This window comes from Grammomys surdaster, unplaced genomic scaffold (assembly GCF_004785775.1).
Source record: "Grammomys surdaster isolate TR1022 unplaced genomic scaffold, NIH_TR_1.0 141, whole genome shotgun sequence".
Classification (NCBI taxonomy): Eukaryota; Metazoa; Chordata; class Mammalia; order Rodentia; family Muridae; genus Grammomys; species Grammomys surdaster.
Genome location: NW_021604599.1, coordinates 10,288,615 through 10,297,548, shown reverse-complemented (window position 1 = coordinate 10,297,548; position 8,934 = coordinate 10,288,615). Strand labels below are relative to the sequence as shown.

The 8,934-nt window shown below is 40.1% G+C and overlaps 1 non-coding gene across 1 annotated transcript; it reads left to right on the top strand.

Moving 5' to 3' along the window:
- The first annotated feature begins 395 nt into the window (after window positions 1-395).
- LOC114618412 lies at window positions 396-558 on the top strand. Its single transcript, XR_003710958.1, has one exon. It is a non-coding gene; the product is annotated as a U1 spliceosomal RNA (small nuclear RNA).
- Window positions 559-8,934: the final 8,376 nt, after the last annotated feature.

Here is an 8,934-nt window from a genome sequence, read left to right as displayed (position 1 = left end):
AGGAGGAGGGCGACCCTCTAAGAAGACCAGCAGTCTCAACTAACCTGGACCCCCGAGAGTTCTCAGACACTGAACTACCAACAAGGCAGCATACACCAGCTGATATGAGGTCTCTACTACCATATACAGCAGAGGCCTGCTGGGTCTGGACTCAGAGAAGATGCACCTAACCCTTGAGAGACTTGGGGCCCCAGAAAGTAGGGAGGTATGGTGGGGTGGATGTGGGTGGAGGAATCCTCTTGGAGAGGGGGTGGGGCGGTATGGGATGTGGAACAGCCAGAGGGTGAACTGGGAGATGGATAAGGTGGATACAGTCTGGACTGTAAAGAAAAGATTAAAGAACTCATAAGGATCATGACTTTTGAAGTGACATGGTGATTAAAAAGATGTTTCCTATACTTACCTGGCAGGGGAGATACCATGATCAGGAAGGTGGTTTTCCCAGGGCGAGGCTTATGCATTCCACTCTGGATGTGTTGACCCCTACAATTTCCCCAAATGCGGGAAACTCAACTAATAATTTGTGGTAGTGGGGGACTGCATTCATGCTCTCCCCTGAAAAAAAAAAAAGATGTTTCCTGAGTTTCGTTGATCATCTGTCTTTGTAATCATTCCTAAGTTATTTTGAAGGATATAACTTCCCATCTACTCCTCCCACTTTTATTCATTTGTTTATTTGTTTGTTCATTTTTTTGTGATACTAGGGATAGACTCCAGGGCCTTGCACATGTTATACAAGGGCTCTACCATTGAATGCAGCCACCACTGTCTGTGTTCTTGATGACAATTTCCTAGTTAGCGAACTCAGAGTTCCCCAAAGAAGGTTTCGTTCTTTGCTTTCTTCTTGAGTCATGGTCTCATGCATCCCAAGTGCATTCAAACTGCTATGTAGCAGAGGCTGGCCTTGAACTCTTGATCTCCATACCCACCTCTCCCAGGCACTATGATTACAGTTATGTGCTAGTGCCTGGTTTAAGATTCTGTGAAGTCGAATTTGTTTTCAGTTTTCTTTCTTAGGCAAGATGTGACCCACATGTATCCAAAGATACCTTCTTAGTTTAAATGGTGTATCTGTCATTGGCATACTGATATATTTTCAGATAGTCTAGGAGTTTAACTTTGGGAGATATATTTAGAGAAATGAATATGTCTTGCCTGAATGTGAAATAAATCTTATGAAGACTAGCACAAGAAGGCCCTGGAATCCAGCCCCGCAGTATTTCCAACTGACCCCGTCTCTCTGGACTGATTTTTACGAGTGGAGACTATACTTCACTTTTGGATTGTTTCTTTTGTTTTGTAAGTATTGGAAGATTTCCCCATCTCTGCATACTTACTTCATGTGTATAATTCTGAGTAATCCTTTCCTGAACTGTTATCCATGTGCATGGCTCTGCCACAAAGAATTTAAGCTGCAGCTTCGTCTCTCCTATGCATACCGCCTCCCATGTGTTCTGTTTGTGTTTCTGATTACTGTGGGGGTCACCATTTCTGTTTTCTCTTGGAATCTGAAATTTGTTGGGCAATGTTCTGTGGTCTCAGAGAGACACTGGTGGAATTGACACCATGAAACCTGTTGTCTGAATGCTTTTACTCCCATTTATTTTTTGAACAAAAAAATGAATAAAATTCCAATTATGGGATGCTAAGTTTTAAGACACTTTTTACTAGATCTACCCCACATCTATTGTAGGAGAATGCTCCTTTTAGAATGGAATCACCAGGCTAATATTTCAGCTGCTCAGTGAAGTTGGGGGACATTTTCTAATGCTATCCATTATTCACTCTAGATGCATGTCAGCACAGTTGCTCACTTTTAAATTCCTGTAGAAGCCTTTCAAACACATATTAAGTTCCAGCACAAGTCATCCAATCCAAGACCATATGTTGAAATTGCAGCAAAGAATTGGTACGCTATTTGATAGGAAGACAGAGATAATCTCAGTGCCTGTGAACTTTAGTGTTCGGATATTATTTCCAGGCATATACTGGGATTTGCCAAGCCGAAGCAGAAAGCGACATCACAGTTTTCTTCCATTTTTCTCTGTGTACAATCCTCCCCACCTCCACCATTGTTTGAAATAAGCTGAACAAACAGAGCACAGCGGGTTACCTGGGGAGTGTGCTAATCAGAAATATTTTCACTCATCGGGTAAGGCTTTACATAACGCGCTGGGAGCTGTGATTTGAACCGCCCATTGTAAGCAATGGAGTATTGCACTGAGAACATAGCCAGGCTCCACATTCACCTCGTTTACTTTTGTAGCTGCTATGTAAGACTTCATCACAAACTGCGAATGCTTTTCTCTCCCTGCCTCTTAGAACATCCAGATGTCAGCTGAGTTCTCAGTTCGTCTTTTCCATTATGTCCTCTTCTGGTTTCCAAGTGTTGAGAGATAATATAAAAACAGAAGTACATTCAAGAGACAGATGCAAAATGGAATTTAGTCTTGTGCACTGTACATTTTGGTCTTGGCAGCCCTGTAGGGCTGTATGCAGTATCTTGTATGCAAGGTATATTAGTACTATAGGGCATATGAAAAGGACTTGTCTTTATTTATCTCCCTAAAAGCATGTTTTTCTATCAACTGTGTCCTATAACATTTGTGTCCAATATAGATTTAAAATGAATTGAGTACTCCTGTGTTCACCAACAAGATTAAGATGCTGAAGACTTTCAATATATTCCAACATCATCTCTTGACCTGCTTTTAATACTCTCCTCTCTGGTTACTCAGAGATAATTTTGGTTTTTTTTCAAGAGAGGGTTTCTCTGTGTAGCCCTGGCTGTCCTGGAACTCACTCTGTAGACCAGACTGGCCTCGAACTCAGAAATCTGCCTGCCTCTGCCTCCTAAGGGCTGGGATTAAAGGCATGTGCCACCACTGCCCATCAGAGATAATTTTTACCCTGCAACAGTTATTATTCATTGCATTTCTTTGGAGATTTCTTTAGTGTTTCGAAAAGTAATTCCTCAACATGCAGAATGGGAACTTTGTATATGAATTATAGTTCACTTTACTCAATATTACACTTGTAAGAACTCTGTTTGTTAATGTCACTAACTACAATTTAATTAGTTTCACCACTGCATGGCATTCCGTTATATGAAAACAACCTCACGTCCCCATTGAGCAATCATTCTCTTGCCAAAGGACATTTGAGTTTGTCTTGATAGTTTTCTATTCGAACTATCATTGCCAGAGAGGGTTCTGACCCAGATTTCCTAGTGCATGATGAAGTTTCTCTGCGGTATATATCTAGGTGTCTACTGAACCATAAAGCCCCAGAATTTTTCCAATCTCTTTAATATTGGGATTTTTGTGTTTGGCTTATATGTAACTTTAAAAGGGTATACTTGGATGTCAGACTTCAAACTGAGTGTCCTGTCTGTCCTTGATATCTGTCCTGTTGTCTACAAGCTGACCCATAGGCCCCAACTCCAAGTTCCAAATCACAGCTATGTGCAAGAAGCTGTTGGCAGCTTTGATATTTTCATCTTTTCTGCTTGCTCTGCTCAAGTGTGGCTTGGCTGAACAGAGTTCCTCCCGTTCCTTAGTGTGACTCAGGGCTTCTGTGCTCACCCTTCTCTGAGCCCTCTCTCATCTGTAAGAAGATGAGTTATCTTCCATCTGTATTGTAGTGGTTGCTGATTGCCTTATCTATGACTATGTCTTTTTCTGGAGAATAATATTGCCTCTTCTTTTTAAAAACCAAAACCAAAAAGGAAACCAAATAAATAAAAGCAAAAACCTACATCTGGTTATCATGAATAAAACACACACACTATACTGTGTGTAATCTTAGCCATTTTAAAGTCTTTTTGTGACTGACTTGTTACAATAAACCTAATGCTTTCTAGGTTTATCGCATAGTAGCAGGTATCAGGATGCTACCTCTTTTTATGGATGACTAATATCTTGTGTATATATTTGTGCTACCTGTTACCTCTCTACTCACCAATCAAGGAACCCTGACTTTCTTTGAACAATGGATATGATGCTTAGTATCTAGGTAACAGCATGCAGCCATCTCTCCAAAGCTCTGCTTTCAGTTCTTTTTAAGAGATATTCAAAAGTTGGACCCTCCTCACCCCTGTCATTCTAGCCACTGTGCCTTCTTATGCCACAGTATCAACTGAAAACCAACGCGAGGGCATGTGACATGATTTAAGTCTCCTCCAGTGGGAGTCCCAAAGTGGATCCAGGATAATTTGGTCCTTTCTATAGGAAGAGCTGTGAAGTTCTGGACCCATCAGTGGCTATGTATCCTGTCATGTGTGGAAAACCCTCCCCTGAGTTGAGAAAAAAACTACCAGAAAGAAGTCGAGAAGAGCAGGTCCTGGGAGTGGACCTAGTTTTTGAACAGAAAGCATAGATTTTTTTTTTTAATACTAAATATTCTAACAGCATCACAGTTACACTTGCTTTGGATAAGTTCTACATTGAGTTTTCCCAAAGATGATATTAGTTCTGAAGACTGGTATAATGGAATGAGATTGCAGTGGTAGAGACAGAGTCAGCAGTGGCTTCTTATGTCACTGAAATGGGCAGTGGGGAACCGGGGAGAGAGAGAAAAAAAAAAACATGACAGCAACAAGATGCTAATGAATTAGATGAGGAAGGGATTTATGTTTAACACAAATGCTTGATGAGAGGAAATTAATCTAGAGTTCAAAATAGTATGTTCGGCCAACATGTAAGTAATACTAGTGTTGAGATATTGTTTTATGGTAGAATGGTTTCTAATATCCTCCAGGCCAGAGTTCCATTCCTTGAAACACGCATGCATGTGCATATGTGTTCATGTGCATACACACACACACCCATACACACATATCCTGAAAATGATATGAAGGTGAAAACAGATAATAGTTTTCAGAAAAGTAATTAGATTTCCATGCACATAAACCAGAAAGTCCATATAACTGCTGAGAGTTACATAATAAATCATAAAATTTCGTACTGGTGATATATTGCTAATTATGAAAATTAAGCATTTATCAAATATTTAAAAACATAACAGTACACTCAAACTTTTGTTTGTAATAATGTCTTTTCACTCATTTATGCCCAATAATATTTTTTTTTTTTAGTGGGGGCTAGTATGTGCATTTGGGATACTATTATGAGGACTACCTGTAACTAATTTCTGGGTGTGTGGCCCACATAAACTTCTAGTTTCATTCATTTCATGGCAGAATATGATTGAAAGCAGACAATGACTGGATTATACACATTGTGCGTAAGACTTATGTTTTCAGTATTCTCTACCTTATGCCCAATGATCAACAACACAAGAAGTTCTCAGCAATACTGAGGCCACTTGGAGCTCTAAGGGACCATCTCTAGTTTACCTATGGCAACAGATACTTCAGTTTCCTTCATCTACCAAGCGGGAAGAATGCATCTTTTTTCTGACTCACATTTAGAGAATAATGATGCTCGTGGGTTCGGGAATGATTTAAGGCATTACTTTCAGGTACTGAGCTGAGCCTTTGAGGCTTCAGGAGAATTTACACACAGAAGCTGCCATATAGCCTTTAATTGCACAGTACTTCCTGGTCCATATAACCCAAGTAATAAGAAATTCACTTGATGTATTTAAGAAAATACTTGAATAAGAAACTAAACCTTCAAAGAAAGTTCTTGTGTTTTAAAGAAAAGAGACCTAGATAAAATTATTAAGTTCTACTGGTGAAGATTGTAGGACAGACATGGATTTCTTTACGAATGAGTAAGATGGTAATCAGATAGGAATCTGAGGATGAGAGAAAAGATGTTTAATCAATCACAGTGGTTTTCGAATATTATTTCATTTCATAAATGTTGGTAATGAGTGCAGAAATGGGGTCCCATGGCATCGGCAGAGTGGGTATTGGGGAAAGAACAATTGCTCCTTTGAGGGAGCTTGTTGGGTGCTTGCTTCCTGCAGTTAGATTTTCTATTTGAGAGAGCCATCTGTTTCTTCACGCTTTCCAAGATCAGGCTTTATCTACAAGAGTCCCTCAGCATCTCAAAACTGGGAATTCAGTGAGGTTTCGAGTTAATGCCAGACAACCAGATGCTAACCAGATTGCCAAGCTCTCTCCCCCACAGAACCAAAGCATTCAAGGCAGTCTGAGCTAACACAAATGTTGGACAACACGTTGAGTTGGACTTTGAAGACAATTTTTATCTGTTTTGGCCTGTGTTCTTGAAGCCCTTCTAATGGCAGTCAAGGGGAGTTCTAGTTATGCTTTAAAACTGTGTGCCTAGAGGCTAAGGAGGCAGGGGAGAAACTTTGGCTTTTCCACTCACATACACATTCATCCTGAAATGATTATAAATACTAAATGCTGGAGAATCCAGTCGATATTCCCACTGCTGTTTCCTTCATCCAACATGCATTCATGCACAATTTGGATCTGTTCGCATCCTTGATTATGCCCCACAGACAGCCCGCTGAGCTCAAGGAAGTGTTGAGCCAAGGAAAAATTAGGCAATGGAAGTTGAAAATGAAAGCTGCTCCTTTGCACGTCTCCTCAGAGCTGACATCTGAATGTCTGAATTATTAGGGCTGAGGTTCTCAGTGGAGAATTGGAGGGACAAAGAGGGATAGATCATTTCTAGAAAGAACTGCAGAAGGAAGCCCTGTGGTCAGATCATCTGGTGGAAGCAAGGCCCGAATTTTTGTTTTGACAAGTGGTAATTTATTTCCTGGGATTGGGTGGTGGGGTCAGAGGTTTGTCTTGTGCTTGTCAAACAAAGCAGTATTTAGAATGTTGAGAGAGTCACAGATTTATTCAGCGTGTTGAGAGATCAAAAGTTGGCCATATTTTTTTCCTCTAGCTTGTTGTTAAGTTAAACCAAATCAAACAATCAAGTTAACTAACCAATAAGACAAAGCAAGCTCAATTCTTTCATGTCCCAAACTACATATACTATTTTAAAGTTGAACAAATAAAGTTTAGGTAGAATAAGCTTTCATTGACTATTATTATATTACTTATCTATTTATAAGGGAGAGTATATATATGCATATATGCATATATACATATATATTTACATACACATATGTATATGCATGTGTTGGGTGTATATGCCTGAATGAATACAGAGTATAGCAGAAAATGTTAGGTGCCCCAGGCTAGCACTTTGCCTTTTTCTTTGTGTTTTGTTTGTTTGTTTGTTTGTTTGTTTGCTTGTTTTGAGACAGGGTCTCTCACTGAATGTAAAGCTGAGCTGATGGCCAGCAAGTTCTAGTGATTTCCCCGTCTCTGTCCCCCATACTTCTGGAGTATGGAGGTGTGTGCAGTTATGTCTGGCATTTTAATGTGAGTGCCAGGATTCAAACTCAGGTCTTCAAGCTGCACAGCAAGGACTCTCACTGAGTCACTTCTCTAACCACAACTATTATTCTTTCATCAAACAAAAGGAAGAGAAACCTCATTTTGTTTATAGATTTAGTTTTTCTTGCATGCATGATATGTTTTTAAATTCTGTGGTCTGGACCCCTAGCTAGTAATGTTTAGGGAAATGTGTATTTGATCAACACTGGGCAAATCCCAATAGCCTAGATTCTTGATGTCCTAGGTGTAAAAATACTCCCTGAGCTCAAGGCGCCTGCTCTCCTTTTGACCCACAGATGATTCATATGGCTATAGTAAGCAAAATGTGTCTCTTCTGTGGTGAAGGTGCAGTTTTGATACTAGAATTTACTATCCTAAAGGTAAAATACCCTTTAGATATATGTGGACTTGTACTCTGTAAGGAAGCATTCCAATTCATGTGGTTTCACTGTGCAGCCCTGGTTGGTCTGGGACTCACTATGTAGACAAGGGTGGTCCCAATCTCACAGAGATCCATCTGCCTCTTGAGTACTGGGATTATAGGTGTACAACATGGCACTTGGATCTTTCTTTTTAAACATTTATTTACTCTCTCTCTCTCTCTCTCTCCTCTCTCTCTCTCTCTCTCTCTCTCTCTCTCTCTCTCTCTCTCTCCCTCCCTCCCTCCCTCCCTCCCTCCCTCTCTCCCCCCCTCTGTGTGTGTGTGTGTGTTTGTATGTGTGCACACCTACCCATTTGCATGCAGGCATATCATAGTACATGTTTGAAGGTCATTGGACAACTTGTAGGAGTTGGTTTTCTCCTTCTACCATGTAGAATCTGGGGATGGAACTCGGGCCATCAGGCCTGGTGGCAAGCACTTTTACCTACCGAGCTTCCCAGTGACACTCATTCATGTGTTCATTTTTGTCAGGGGAGTTGTAAATATTTACAGAGAAATATGTCCTATTCATTCTCAATAACAAACAGAGAGACTGGCTACCATGTCTCACATGATGTACCGTGTTAGGGTCACCTCGTTTCACCTCGTTCTTTATACTTTTTAACAATTTTACTCTTTTATGTTTTATTTGCCACATAATATGTGAAGTTTATTTTTGTTACTATGCCGTATTTAAATCCAGTCACACAGCATGCAAAGATCATATTAGGGTAACCAGCATGTCCACTAAATGAGGCACAGGTCACTTCTGCATGTGGGGCATTTTCAAATTCCTCACCATGAGATGTTTCAAAATGTATGTGCAAGTCATGTTCACCACATTTAATCCACTGTGCTCCTGAGGGCTCTCCTTCCTGTCTGCCTGAGCCCTCTCTTCTACCCCTCCCAGCTTCTGGGAATCCCTATTCTTCTCTCTACTTTTTTTGAATCCTTTTATTATAGTCTAATTTTTATTTTTTTTTGAGATTATGATTTAAGTACATTTCCCCTTTCCCTTAAGAACTGTATCCTCTTTCCTTCAAATTCATGGCCTATAAGTTGTCTGGTGCCAAATAACCAGCCCTGAAAGCATACATGCAAGAATTATTATGACCAAACAGGTATATTTCAGTCTATATCTGTGTAAGATTAGGAGTGCTGTGATGACACACTATGACCAAAA